Source organism: Lissotriton vulgaris, chromosome 1_1 (assembly GCF_964263255.1).
Source record: "Lissotriton vulgaris chromosome 1_1, aLisVul1.2, whole genome shotgun sequence".
NCBI lineage: Eukaryota > Metazoa > Chordata > Amphibia > Caudata > Salamandridae > Lissotriton > Lissotriton vulgaris.
In genome coordinates, this window is record NC_141685.1 from 2,121,497,130 (window position 1) to 2,121,513,290 (window position 16,161).

At 45.4% G+C, this 16,161-nt stretch overlaps 1 protein-coding gene across 1 annotated transcript in view; it reads left to right on the top strand.

Annotated features, from left to right (window-relative positions):
* Positions 1-16,161, top strand: part of POLR3B (RNA polymerase III subunit B) — a 1,027,565-nt gene that overhangs the window by 722,730 nt on the left and 288,674 nt on the right. The window lies entirely within an intron of this gene.

The window sequence follows — 16,161 nt, forward strand, 5'->3', positions numbered from 1 at the left end:
CTGTTGAACATCAGAGTGCACAGCTAAGATGTATTTTGACAAAATAGATCATTGATTGCATTTCATTAGGGGGTTTATTTGCCCACTTGGGCGTTATCTACCAGGCGAGAGGAATATATTAAAGCCCGAGCAAGATTGTAATTTTCAAACGTAACTTGGGGTTAATAAAGCTCTGGATGAAGTCAATTTAATCATGCAAGAATGAATCTAAAATATGTTACCTAATTTACTGTGTGTTAACAATGAATTGTCGGATAATGTCTTTTTTCTAATTTTTGTAAAGGGAGTAACCATAAGTCTTTCTTCCATTACTTTGACTGTAACTTGATTCCGTTCACGTGACCCAACACTTTTGCACTTTAAAAAGGTAAATGTTTGTATTGTAACTTTGGTGAACAAGCCTGCGGGTCAGGGGAAACGCGTCCGAGGGTTGACAAATAAATCAATTTGTCTGGTACATGGTCTCGCCAGCGTGTGGTTTCTCTACTCGTCTGCTTGTGGTAATTTTAAGAGACCCGGCATCGGAGGTCTTTGGTTCAGGCGAGACACCCGTTGGTCTGGAGGCGGTGACGATTTTCCGAGGCAAGGAGAAAATCAAAACACATCATATAAGTAAAACAGTTAAAATTACAGTAAAATACATCATTTTAAAATAAAATTGCTTTAAAACATCCCTTAGTATAAATAGCAGCATTATAGGTTTTAAAAACAATCAATATTTTGTCATATTAAAAACAATTCATGGCAGAATTCTATAGAGATGGTATGTTGCTCATAATTATGAGTTATTCACACACAAAAATTCTTAATGCATCATTTGGCCGTGTGAAGCATAAAGAACGGCATACAGGCAAAATCCATTTTTTACGATGATCAACATAGGTGTGACAAAAAAATTGAAAATGTACAAGGGTCGCAGTGGAAGCTTGACAGGTGGTGCATACTGGCAGTATGGATGCATTTTCCCAGGTACTTGTTCTTGAATTTAGAGGCAATGAACCATACCTAAATTGGATATATAAGGCTCTTGCCTGGGGTGCTTCAATGGCATCCATAAACAGTTCAAAGCCAACACATCCTTTAAAGTCTAGAAAACTAGAGGTTAAAGTGCCATGCGTGTGACTTTCTATAGACAGTCTGTAAACTTACAGAACCTTTTTTTAAGTAGGGGAACCATTGATTTTCTAATAGACCCCGAGTCCCCCTATAGGGGCCCTAATCCTAGCCTTTAAAACCATATAATCTAGAGGAAGTAGGGGAAATTGTGCCAAGCTGAAGTATCGTGATGCAGTTTTTTACATTGTGTGTGTGCTTTCTTAGTGTTTGCCTCCATTCTCCATTTTATTTTACCACATTAGATGGGTGGGGCTATATTGAAGTCTTATTTTATGGGCAAGGCTTCTTAGTTGTAGGTAATACATGTCACTGGTTGCCTGTTTTTGTAACCACCTTATAAAGCCTTGTGATGGGAATTGAGCTAGGTTTTATGATGTGCTGATCTAGCAAGGTTCAGTGCTGTCTGTCTGACCATGCTCTCATCTTAAATGGTATTTGTACCTGAGTGAGTGCTTTAGAGAGCATACTCCACAAGAAATAATTGTGTTCAATTTTTCCAACCAACGAAAGAGGTAGTAAATATGAGGACTAGTAGTGTATAGTTTGAGTCCAAATTTGCTCTATATCACCATGCAAGAAAACACCATCTTCAGTGAAATTCTGTTTTTTGTACAGATTAAAGAGGTTGCTTTTCTAGATGTATACATCGAAGACCTTGACTGAGCAAGTTGTTCGTACCACATTTCCTTTAGGGGCACATCGTTTTATAGAGGTGCGATGATATCACTTCCCAAAAGTACGTCTGTAACCCATGTGGTGACTACCTCCAAGATCTTTTATGAAAATGTTCTCAACTGGCACCTTGAGTAACTCTTCCATTATATGTTTGAGGGAACTGGCTTCTGTCAGTATAAGTAAAGTAAACCTCTCTGTGGTGGATTCTCCAGCCAGACTTGATTTGGTAAAAGCCACTGAAGACCGTCAATAGAAGAGTGGGCTGCTTAATAGCTTGTAGAGACGAGGAAGTGGTTCAATGCATTTTGGGGGAGAGCATATAAAAAACCTGCATACCCTCATAAGAGAAATCTGTCTGTGTTTAGCCATGTCCCTTTAGGGCCACCTATTGGTTGTTATTTAGACCTCACACTAACTGTCTATTGACTTACTCCATTCTGCTATATCGTGAAAACCATAGTGGGCATATTGCCAGTTTACCTCGTGTCAAAGGATATGCGTATTCCAAGACAAATTACAGATGCAGGCTTTGGTTTCCTAGCTAAAATGTTCAGTCAAGCTAAAGTTAGCATAGTATGCCTGTTGGACTCCCTCTAAGGGACCCAGGATCCCTCAATGACACATCCTGAAAATGATTCCTTAATCTACCAGGGATCTCTTTGCTTGAGAACAGAAATTGATCTCATTCTTGTAACATTAGTTGTCCACAGACCATGGGTCCTTTTGTTTAATTTTGCTTTTAAGTTTCCCATCCTGAAACTGACCTCCTGCTTCAAATGCTTTTCTACCAAACCTATACCAAAGGGGATGATGGATGGAGCATTTGAGCAAATCAAACACTCACCCCCAGTCAACTGATCTGGGTTTAATCCATCATCATTCTTTAGCTCACTCCACCACCCCAGTTCAGACATGGTCATATGCAAACCAGTTTGACCCTGTCCCTCATGGGAACAGTCTAGCCCGAATAATCACACCAGAAAGTCCTGGAGGACGGAACGGCCAAAAAAGCCATCCCTCTGGACTTGGCTGTCCAGGCAGTAGTGACGTCATGGCTCGGCAGTCGGGGCAGGCCTTGTCGTCGTGGTCGAAGCAGAGACCGTGAAGGCACCGGCGGTGAGGGTCGGTAACCGACATCAGTCGGTCGCAGTCCTCACAGGGTTTAAAGCCAGGCATCCCTACCGGCACCGTTCGGAGTCGAGAGGACTTCGAAAAAATTATCAAAGGATCAGAAAAGTTAGTCAAAAATTGACTATGGATACCACTTTTTCCCGGATCAGCGCAGCTGGCGCGGAAAAAAGAAGAACGGACTTCAGCGCGGGGAGGCGGCGTCTAAGTACTCCGACAACGTCATCACGGCGCCCACAACGCCGACGACGGCCGCGGAGCCGTGGACGACGCCTACTGACGCGCATGGGTACTTCTACGCAGAAAAATTTCCGGATCCAGTCTGACGCCTGGGGATATTCTGAGGTAAGGAATCTAATACTAACTACTGTTTCTTACAGATATATCGTTACCGAAGGTAAGTAACTTGTTCGTTTGGACTACATGGACTTACTTGGTTAAGAAAGACATAGAGTGATGCTAGACTAAGAACATAATGACCGGGCTGATCGGACTAAATTCTAAAGAATCCCTAAATACCCGCATTCAAAAAAAGATGGGTGAGATAGTTTATAACCAGTATGAGATGAAAATGTATTTTGATGTTTAGTAGGAGATATATTAAGAAAGCTGGGATTTGGAGACAACATAATGAAATAGATCAATGTGTTATAACTTTAGCCATTGGCAATTATTCACTCAGCAGAAATGTATTGGGGCCATACAATATAGAAAGATAACATGACAAGGGTGCCTCCTGTCTCTCTAACATTTGTGTTGACAACAAAACTCCTTCCCCAACATCTCAATATCTTCCACAACATTTGTGATATTGCTAACTGCTGACAATATTTTAATATACCTATATGTTGTAGTGGAGAATTTGGCCCCGTCAGTAGGCATTTGAAGGTCTTTGAGGAGATTGCTGAACTGTAGATAAATTGGATGAAATCTTCCATATCACTGTTGACATTGATGAATTTGTACAAAGATGTAACCTGTGCATTCTCTTTTTTTTAAGTTCAAAATAAGCTTTATTGAAAGTTTTGAAAGTCAATTCAATTCAATTCAAAAATCTTTATTCAATTGTAGATTTTACAATCATAAAAGTACAATTCATAAGTACACGTTTAAAAACATTACAAACAATTCATTTCATATGGCAAATAAAACACACAGTATACAGTACAAAGAAAAAGATGGTACATCAGGCACTATGGGCATGAGCAGTATTTGGTTAAAAACATAAATAACTGTGTTCTTAAAAAACACCTAAAACATTCGCAGCATAATTATCCATCCATACTTTTCCTAAAACAGATGGCTTTTTAAAAAAAGTTACAGACAAATAATGTACAATCACTATTCAGTAGTTGTAAATAGTAAAGTGCAGGTTTGATTTGTGCAAAACTTAGTTTTTTAAGGCACGGTTTAAGATATAATTTCCGTGGGATGGAGTAATAGGGGCAGATGAAAAGAAAGTGCGCCAGATCTTGAGGAGACTTTCCGTCGCAGCCACAAGCTGGCAACACTTCACCCCGTTGAGCCCCACTTGGTACTGCCAGTAGAAGATGATATAGATCAAAGCGGAACCTTATTAGCAGAAACCGTTCATAGCTGGTCATGGGCCATGTCAGGTAAGGTTCCATTTGTGGACAGGTTTTTAATAGTAAGTGTTTCCTTACACTGTCCTTCTGTATCTCAACCTCTTCTCTGTCAGTACATCTTAACATTAGTATAGCGTTCTTGACCGAGAACCACATCAGATTTTATAATTGAGTTGGGGGCATAAAACAGGTCAGGGCGTCCAATTGCCGTTAAACAATCCTTTATGTACTTCACCCACGGTACTTTGAACCTCCCGTCTAGCAGTAAGGCTTCTTTCAGTAGGGCATGTGTTAGTGGAATGTCAGTGTTGAGCCAACAATTCAGCCAACACAAAACCGGATTTACTGCTATTCTGTCGCCTAAATAGGGCATCCCCAACTCCTCATGTACAGAGTAATTCCCAATACCCCTTGGTAGCCTCAGTGTCTTTTTCAGGAAGTTATTTTCTGTAACCTCTAGGTCTTTTATCTTGCGATAGCCCCAGAGCTCGCTTCCATAGCAGGCGACAGCAACACTTTTTGCCTGATACAATTTAAGCAATGCGGCCGTAGGGCAATTGCCGATTTTTTTTGCAAAGCCAAGAATGGCCGCATTTACCCTTGTTGTTTCGCCCTTCTTTTTAGAGACTGCTGGGCCCCATGATAATTTATGATCTAAAAGGACCCCAAGGTATGAGAAGGAGTTAGTTGAGGGGATTTTCTCCCCATTTATGCTAAAGGGATCAATTTTCCGGGTACCCTTTCCTGTTTTCATGACGTAGGACTTTAGTAATTTCTGGAGACCGATTGCTGTTCTAGATATAAAAACAGCATCGTCAGCATAGAGTAACACAGGTACCCCTTTGCGCTCAACTAGGGGGTAATCTGCTTCAGTATTTAAGAGAAATTCCTCCAATTCGTTAATGTACAGGTTAAAGAGGAATGGGGCCAGAATACAGCCTTGTCGAACTCCCCGGTTTATTCTAAATTCGTCCGTTACTTTAAGGTCTTGAGTGTAACGGACGTTTGCTCTTGTATCCGAGTGCAAATCGGCTAGGAAGTTGACAAGATTCCTCTCTACACCCATTCTCAGCAAGGTAGCCCATAGTAAGCTTCTGTCCACGCAGTCAAAAGCGGACGACAAGTCCATAAATGCCATGTAGACAGTTCCTTGTCTCGCCAGGGTATATTTACTTAGAATCAAATATAGGTTCAGGCACTGCGTAATGGTCGAATGGCCTGGTCTGAACCCATATTGTATAGGTGAAAGAATGTTATTATCTTTAGCCCATGTAGATAACCTGTTAAGAATTACACCCCCTACCACTTTAGCTACTGAATTTATTAAGGAAATCGGCCTGTAACATAACGGGCTGCTGCGATCGCCCTTTTTAAAAACGGGGACTATAGTCGATAGACCCCACGTGTTTGGGCACCCCGTTATCACAGCTGCATTTATTACAGCCGTGAGAACTGGAGCCCAAAAGGGGATACTAGACTTAAACAGGTCCGGCGGTAGTCCATCCGGGCCCGGGGCCTTGTTGCTAGTTAGACCCTGTATTCCCCTTGCAACCTCATTTGTTGTGAAGCATAATGGGATCACAGTTGGTGTTAAAAAATCATGATCTTCCCAGTGCTCATTGCTCTTAAAAATTGTGCTGAAGTGGGTCACCCACTCCCCCTCTGAAATATTTGTACTAAGAGCTGTGTCATTTGGGTTATCAAACAAAGGTTTGTTGATTATTTGCCAAAACTTGCTGCTGTTCCCCAACACTGATGGATCTAGAAGGGATTCTATGATGTTGACCTTAATTTCCTTTTTTCTAACAGCTATTGCCTTCCTATAGGCCAAGCGAAGATTTTTTATCAAATCGGAGTCTCTAGGTTTGATTTTTAGAGCATGTTTCAGATCCCTACTTGCCTTTGAGCAATTATGATCAAACCATTTAGAATTTTTTCCACTTTGCCCCTTTGTTGGCGCTGTAAGCATGGAACCAATTTTAGAGACCAGCCCCGCAAACCCGGTCAGAATATTCGTGGGGGTTGAGTCAAAGGATGAACATGCAAACAGCTCCTCTTCACATGCACTGTTTATTTTGGAGTATAAAGTGTCTTGGTTTATCATTGTCCATTTAATGCGGCGTCTGCCATTTATGCAACTCAACGTGCCTCGATCAATGCGAGACTGTCGTTTTGTGGATAGAGGCCCGCCCAAGTTAATGACGAGGGATTATGATCACTGTAGACACTGGTATGGATAGTAAAGTGCGAGACCCATTGTACAAGATCTGAAGATACTAATATATGATCAATGAAGGATCCCTGCCCATGTCCTTTGAAGGTTGGGGTGTCGAAAATTTTTGTGTCAGGAACCAAGGACATAGCTACAGTCAAATTATTGTCATTCACTAAGTCATTTAAGTTCTTGCCACCCCTAGTGTGGGAGAAGTGAAAACCTTCAACACTATTACACCCCAAGGAACCCATTTGGGTAAAGCCTGGATTACCACATGGATGGACATTAAAATCACCTACTATCAACAAGTGCCGTGATACAGTGTAAACATTCTTGCTCATTAATTCTGTTAAGGAAGCAATATTACATACATCATTACTGCTATTAGCATTGTAAAAGTTAACCAGGGTCAACACATTCTTGTAATTTTTTAGGTCAAGCATCTGAATGTTCAAATTATCGTTATGACAGTTGCTTATTTTGCAGAGCAAACCCAAGTTAATAAAGGTGGCCAGGTCACCCTTACCTCTGCCCCTGATCGGGGCGACCGCTGGGATAATGAAGCTTAAAAAACCATCAATATGAACGGTTTTATCCTCCAACCAAGTCTCTTGAAGACACACAATACTAAATTTTTTGATGAATGATAACCAGACTGGGTCTTGTAACTTATTGGCCAAGCCAGCTATGTTCCATGAGATTAGGCTTACACGGTCATCGGATACAGGGCAGGTAAAAGTTTCTCTGATAATTGGAGCGGATATTGGGGTGGGCATCACTGCATTTGTGTCTACCAAGTCTGCGGTGCTTACTGCAACCAGTTCTGAATGCTCAAAGATAGGATCAGAAGCCCCATACAAGACAAAAGAGTTATCAGTTTTAGATGGAGAATCCAAAGTTAACAGTGATGTGCTGGGGTGGTTTTTGTGGTGTTCAGAGTCGCTATTTTCTGGCCTTATAGCGGGTAAAAGCATTGGAGCCACCTCATTGTTCCCAGAAAACGCTGTGGGTGATACTACAGGGGATCTACTATTTTTATCAGCATATGTTACAGCAGTATGTGTCTCTGTTTCATGGCAACAACTACCCATCTTTTCATGTAACCTTATAATGCATGAGACATTTTCACCCCCCCCCGTACCCTCTACACTCCTTAAACATCAGTCGCATTCCTCCAGGCCACTGAAGGCCTCGAACCTGTTAGAGAGCTCTAGGGGAGTAAATGGTATCAGGTTTGACATATTACCATTAAGTCCTATTTTATGTGGGACACCCCCGCGCCGCACGGCCACCAGCTGCTGCGTGTGCCCCTTGCCTGCCCCTGCCTCGCTGCTGCCTCGTTTGCCGGCTGCCGCCGCTGCGAGTGGTTTTTGCCTTGTTTTTGTCATTAATTTGTGCTTGCCTGTTTAACTCTGTTTTTCTCTGTTTTTGCCGCTTTTAGCGGTGATTTGTGCCTGTTTTTTGTATTTGAGCGTGTCTGCTCTCCTTCCTTGTTGTCCGCCTACCGCGCCGCCCCCCGCCCTCCCTTCCCGCCACCGCCGCTTGTCCCCGCCCCTTTTGTCTTCTGTAACCCTCCCCGCTCCCGCCTCCCAGCTGCCCCGCCCACCCGCGCACTTCGCCTTCAATGGCGACCGTGCGAACGCGCAGCGGTCACGCGCAGCGGGCGCGCCGATTGTGCGCCGAAGGCGCGCCAAAGGTAAGCCCGTCTGCGCCCGTCCGCGACCGGATCGCGACCAGCGCCAGGACCCCTGGCCCACGAAGACCCCGACCTACCCGCCTGGCGTACTCAGCCGCCACCCTCATCGCTCTCAACACCGGCCGACTCCCAGAATGCCACCAAGCCACTCCAAAACGCACCAACGGACCGTTCAGCTGCCACGCCTGCAAGTTCTCCTGCATCCGGACCTGCCTCGCACCAGCACCCGCCAAGTCGAACTCCAGCAGCACCCACCTCAAGTGCATCCTGCTCAACACCCGCTCCGTCCACAGACACGCCATCGAACTCTGGAACCTTCTAGACGCCACAACCCCTGACGTTGCCTTCCTCACGGAGACCTGGATGAACGCCTCATCAGCTCCCGACATCGCCATCGCTATCCCAGAGGGCTACAAGATCGTCCGGAGGGACCGAAACGCCAACCAGATGGGAGGAGGCATCGCCATCATCCACAGGAACACCATCCGTCTCACGACCAGCACCGACAGCACCCTGACCAGCGCCGAACACCTGCATTTCCAGATCCACACCAACCCGAACACCACCCTCAGAGGCACCCTGATCTACCGACCCCCTGGACCACGCACGCAATTCAGCGAGGACATCGCCGACTTCGTCAGCCCGCATGCCCTCTCCTCCGCTGACTACATCCTCCTGGGAGACCTCAACTTCCATCTGGATAACAACAACGACCACAACACCAGCACCCTGCTCGACAACCTCGCCAACCTGGGACTCAAGCAACTGGTGTCCACCCCCACCCACCTCGCCGGACACACACTCGACGCCGTCTTCTCATCCAGCACAGACATCGACTTCAGCCACGCCACAGAGCTTCAATGGACGGACCACAGCTGCGTCCACTTCACCTTCAAGAGAACGACGACCCACCAACACCAGCAACACACCGCCCGCAGGAGCTGGAACAAGATCACAGCAGACCAGCTCGCCACCTCCCTGAGCCAACACCCTCCTGCCAGCTCAGCGAACCCCAGCCAGGCCGCCGATAACATCACGAAGTGGATCAGCAACTGCGCGGACGAACTCGCCCCGCTGAGGACCCCGCCCAGCAGACCCGGCAGCAAGAAGGCCCCATGGTTCACCGACGAACTCAAGAGCTCCAAGAAGAACTGCCGAGCCCTCGAGAAAGTCTGGAAAAGGGACCCGACACCGGACAACAGGACCTCCTACAAACTGGCCACCCGGAAACACCACCAGCTGATCCGCGCCGCCAAGAGAACAGCATTCAAGGACCGGTTGGACAACAACGCACACAACAGCAAGGAACTCTTCAACATCGTGAAAGAGCTTTCCAACCCCAACGCAGGAAACAACGACATCACCCCATCGCAAGACCTCTGCAACTCCCTCGCCTCATACTTCCACAACAAGATCACAGACATACACAGCAGTTTCAACAACCAACCAACGCACACCACGACCGATCAGCCACCCCCCCCCACCACCACCCTCCACGCCTGGACCCCGATCAGCACAGAAGACACCATCCGCACGATGAACTCCATCCACTCCGGATCACCAACCGACCCCTGCCCTCACCACATCTTCAACAAGGCCGACGCTGTCATCGCACCCCACCTGCGAGACATCATCAACACATCCTTCGACACCGCCATCTTCCCCGAGAGCTGGAAACACGCCGAACTCAGCGCTCTACTCAAGAAACCAACAGCGGACCCCACCGACCTCAAGAATTACCGCCCCATCTCGCTTCTCCCGTTCCCAGCCAAAGTCATCGAGAAGACCGTCAACAAGCAGATGGCCGCCTTCCTCGAGACGAATGGATCCCTCGACCCCTCTCAGTCCGGCTTCCGAGCCAAACACAGCACTGAGACCGCCCTCATCGCCGCCACCGATGACATCCGAGCCCTGATGGACAATGGAGAAACAGCGGCCCTCATCCTCCTAGACCTCTCCGCGGCATTCGACACGGTCTGCCACCGCACCCTAATACGGCGCCTCAGCAACATCGGAATCCAGGACAAGGCGCTGGAATGGATCATCTCCTTCCTCGACGGAAGAACACAGAGAGTCCGCCTACCACCGTACAAGTCAGAGGCCTCCGAAGTCATCTGCGGCGTCCCCCAAGGATCATCCCTGAGCCCCACCCTCTTCAACGTCTACATGAGCCCCCTCGCGGCCATCGTACGCAAACACCACCTCAGCATCATCTCCTACGCCGACGACACCCAGCTGATCCTCTCCCTGACCAACAACCCCGCCGCCGCCAGAGCCAACCTACACGAAGGGATGAAAGAGGTAGCCGAGTGGATGACGACCAGCCGCCTGAAACTGAACTCGGACAAGACGGAGGTCCTCATCCTGGGCTCCTCTCCCTCCGCCTGGGACGACTCCTGGTGGCCTCCCGCCCTGGGCACCGCTCCCAAACCGACTGACCATGCACGAAACCTGGGCTTCATCCTGGACTCCTCCCTCTCCATGACCAAGCAAGTCAGCAGCGTCTCCTCGGCGTGCTTCAACGTCCTACGCATGCTACGGAAGATCTTCTGGTGGATCCCCACAGAGACCAGGAAGACCGTCACCCAGGCCCTCGTCACCAGCCGACTGGACTACGGCAACGCCCTCTACGCCGGGACCACCGCCAAGCTCCAGAAGAGACTCCAGCGGATCCAAAACGCCTCAGCCAGACTCATCCTCGACATCCCACGATCCAGCCACATCTCCGGACATCTCAGAGACCTTCACTGGCTCCCCATCAACAAGAGAATCACCTTCCGCCTCCTCACCCACGCACACAAAGCCCTACACGACCAAGGCCCGAGCTACCTCAACAGCCGAGTCAACTTCTACGCTCCCAAACGCCACCTCCGATCAGCCAACCACGCCCTCGCCGCCGTCCCCCGCATCCGAAGAGCGACTACAGGAGGAAGGTCCTTCTCCTACCTGGCCGCCAAGACCTGGAACTCCCTCCCGTCCGACCTGCGCCTGACCCAAGACCACCTCGCCTTCAGGAAGAAGCTGAAGACCTGGCTGTTCGAGCAGTAGCGGCACCCCCCCCCCCCCCCCCCAGCGCCTTGAGACCCTACGGGTATGTAGCGCGCTTTATAAGTGTCAATGATTGATTGATTGATTGTATTCCACCCTTGTATAGCTGGTGGTGGGGCTAAATGGTGCATATATGCAGGATTCAAGGCAGACTCCATGTTGAGGAATTGGGAGGTAAGATAGGTATTATTATTTAGGTATTGTTGGGGGAAGACAGTGGATCTGGGGTAAAAGTACGTCAGGGGACGTGGTACAATGCAATTCTTTTCATTACCGAATGGCCAATTCAGGATATGGTGTACTGCTTTTCTGTCCCTAAAATTTATAACCACAACGTCACCCCCAATATCCTTCACTCTGCCCCCCAACCAAGACAGGCGGCGAACATGGACTATTTCGCCATTTACCAGGTTGGGTTTTGGTCTGTACAGAGAGAGCCAATGCATTATTTTATTTTTTATTGAGAGTATCCCTCTCTTTTTCCATTTGGCAGTTCCGGGACCCCGGTAAGTACAACCACGTACGGTAGTGGGAGTTCCATAGGTGGTGTCCCAGACTGACCCCCTCTGCCCCGGGTAATCTCTTTCCCATCGGGTCTAGGGAGTCTATCCGGGAGAATGCTAGGTTCCCTGGTCAGAATATTGACTGAAGTAACTGCATTGCTATTTGATGTTGTGGTAGTTGGTCTACCCTGGGCTGCTATTGAGTCGGTTGACAGAGATTTATTACAAGTATTGCCATCAGGTATTATCGCGGCCACATGCAAGGGGTTAGGGGCAGCTGGGGTTGCTCCTGCTGCCTGGCTATTACCTGTAGTGGATGTAGGGGGTGTGGAGCCCACAACATTTTTTAAAAGGGATTGTGTTGTTGTGATAACTTTTTGTTGTTGCACTTTTAATGGACCTTGTGATCGTACAAAATTCCCTAGTGCAGTCAAGTCCCCTTCTATTTTACCTAGCCTTGACTCCATCCCCTTAAATCTTTCTGCTAGTGCAAGCATGTAACTACGTACAATCAGCTCAATATTGTCCAAAAGCGACTTGGGGGAGGCTGATTGTGAGTCTTCTTTCATCTGAGTATGAGTAATATCTGGCTCTATAGTTACTTGGGATGGCGATGTTAGGGAAATAGCTGCTGTTACTTGATTAGTGTCGGGATCTCCCAGTGGTGTTATAGATTTGGAGACAACATAATGAAATAGATCAATTTGTTATAACTTTAGCCATTGGCAATTATTCACTCAGCAGAATTGTATTGGGGCCATACAATATAGAAAGATAACATGACAAGGGTGCCTCCTGTCTCTCTAACATTTGTGTTGGCAACAAAACTCCTTCCCCAACATCTCAATATCTTCCACAACATTTGTGATATTGCTAACTGCTGACAATATTTTAATATACCTATATGTTGTAGTGGAGAATTTGGACCCGTCAGTAGGCATTTGAAGGTCTTTGAGGAGATTGCTGAACTGTAGATAAATTGGATGAAATCTTCCATATCACTGTTGACATTGATGAATTTGTACAAAGATGTAACCTGTGCATTCTCTTTTTTTTTAAGTTCAAAATAAGCTTTATTGAAAGTTTTGAAAGTCATATAAACAATTTAAATACACGAATGCATGAAATTGATACAGAAATAATAAATGAAATACATGAGAACGAGAATCAAAAATCAAAAATTAGATAAGAAAAAACAGTTCAAATGAGATAAATACAAAAAGAAAAAAAAAAGAAAAATACCAGCTATGAGATAAAGAGTAATACATTACTTTGAAATATAATAGTAAACAGCATAGCAATTTTGTGAGTATTATGAAAAAGAAAAAATATAATACAAAAAGAGGAACTCAGGGAGTTTTAGCAACTTCTTGTTGAAAGGGAGATTTAGGCAGAGAACAAAGGGCACAAGAATCAAAAAATGAAGTAACTGGATCCCATAACTGCTTTCTTTTTGGGGCTAAAACAGGTGGATAAACATATGTTGTATCTAATCTATGATTATAGCACACAGCATACCACCACGCCTGATAAGAGAGTTTAGTGGAGTCTTTCCAAGCTTTGGTAATCTGCTGAAAAGCTACTGCAAGAAGTAAGTCAATTATTTTTATATCGAGATTGTAAGGGTTCCAGATAGGTGAAATACTACCTAAAAAAATATGAGATATATGAAACGAATGGGTAGTGGAAAATGTTTTGTTAATTTGAGACTACCTGTGCATTCTCTTAAGGGAACTCAACATGTTCTGTTATGTAAGAATACTGATCTGATGATGTGCAAGAATGACACAATAGAGTTGAAAATAGGAATACCAGTACTCCAAACTTGTAGGTTCTATATGCATTCAGAGGATGGAAAGGCTGGCTTTGCACGTGGAGCATTAACGCTGCATTAATAGAGACATCATGTGTTTGAAGTTCGCGCTATGCAGGGCACCTAAATGTAATTCAGGAAACTACATTTCCCAGGGAGCTACACAACTCTCACAGTGTTTGAAAAGGGTGGCGACCATTTTGGAGTTATCAAATATAGGTTTGTTATGGTCCAGAGTGTAGATACTAGGCAATTGAGATACTTAGTTTCTGCAGCCAGGATTTCCTTACCAGAACTCAAGGAAATGATCATTGGAGATTGTTTGGTTATTTCGGTTTTTGAAGTATGCTTGACATCCGAATCATTTACAGAGAAGTATTCTTATGAATCCAGTCGCACTCTGGAAAGAAATAGCCACTGTTAAAATACTGTTTCAGATCACATTAAAGGAGTATACCCTCATGTTCTCTTTTGCATATCTTTTGCTCATGTACGTGAGACATAGGAATGGTTCTCTTCTCTTTGAAAGACTTTTGATAGATTTTTGATAGCACTTATATTATATTAGTATAATTATATACTATTTGTGAGGTAGTTATAATAGACTAGAGAATGTGATTCGCTGGTTTCAGTGTGAACTATATAATCCTGATGAATGTTTGTGATATTACAGTCGTATTAAGACAGGAGACTGCCTCTGCCACAGAGCTTCCCTCGGGTGCTCCACCGAATGTTAGGTTCTAACAGTGACCGGTGTCGGGCAACCTTCAGAGATGTCAATGGAGATGACTTGCCCCCTTCCTATGATGACGACAATCTCTACATGGACTTACAGGAGGCCACTGGGCCGGATACTTCTCCTTATACTCTTTACTTCCCCACCCCTACTCCTCCACTTCTGACCAGCAATAGAGGAAAGTGTTTTTCTTTCTTTGGTGAGTGAATGTTTTGGACCTACAATTTCCTTCTGTGGAGGTATTTTTTTATTTGTTTTTTATTTAAAGAGTTTTATATTGCGCAGACAAGAACACAGGGGGTGTCGGACCGCCTCAAAGAAATGTTGTTACAAGGGTACAACAAATATGAACGACATCAGCACAGAAAGGACCGGAAAAGTACATCGGTCACAACAGTAGAACATTTCAAAAGGAGGGAAGAGTAAGGGAGCAAGGGTGAGACTGAAGGACTGGCCAAAGAATTCCTTCAGCATAACCCTTTTGTTAATAAGGGAACAAGAGTTAATATCTCAGCTGAACAGGAGAGGACAAAACTAAATGACAATAGCAATCATTCCAGTACATTTGCGGCAAGGGTAATGCAGCACCTTCTCTGGTAGGCTGTGGGACTAGCCCAGAATTTTTTTCATCACAATCAATTTGACTTCCCTTTTGAAGGAAGCTGTGGAATTATTCAGTCTTCATTCCAGTGGTAAGGAGTTCCAAATTTTAGGTGCAATACCTGAGAATGCACGATTGGACGTTTTCATATTATGGAAATTCTGAGGTAAAGACTAATGTCCTCACAGAGGTATTAAGGCCTGGACAGGCTTCTTCTGGGGCTTTGCTACCATTCAATGAAGCCCTTACTGACATACATGTTCGGCACTTAGGCAAAGCCTTGGTCTTGCCTTCCTGCTTGCTAGGTTTATTTTTTTACAAACCCATTGTAAATTATGAAATCTACATATGTGACTTAAAAGGCTAGCATTTTTATACCTTTTCTATAACTATTATGTCCATACATAGTTTTTGATTTAAACTTTACACCTAAATGAGTACAATGAATGAGTCCCAAATAACCCTTGTATCTTTAACATTGTATGTATTACCCAAGTTCCTTTGGGCTTATTGGGTCACTCTTGTTTCCACTAGTTTTCTCTACTTGTCCGATAAACGCACACTGTTTAGGACATGGTCTGTGAGATCTTACCAGATGTCCTGGCAGATGTGCGGGCCTGGGCTTCCCTGGCTCAAACCAATCACAATGGTCAGGATGTGGTTGTGCTCTGACTGCCAGGCCATGATTCCGAAGTCTTTGCAATAGCTGTCCCGTAAGCTCTTGGAGGGCCGGCATTACTGCCTGGACAGGCAAGTCCGGAGGGACGGCTTCTTTGCCCGTTCAGTCCTCCAAAACTTTCTGATGTGTACTTGGTTTGCACACCCTACTCCTGGGTTGGTATTGCTGGGTATCTATTCTTAGGTAAGGAATCTATAACTAACTGTCTTTTTCAGATAAACAGGTTACTTACCTTCGGTAACGATGTATCTGTAAGAGACATATGTTAGTTATAGATTCCTTACTGCCCCACCCATCCTCCCCGCTCTGCAAACTGACTTCTAGGGATAGGGACTCCCTTGCAGTGCCCTAGTTCTTGTGCACCA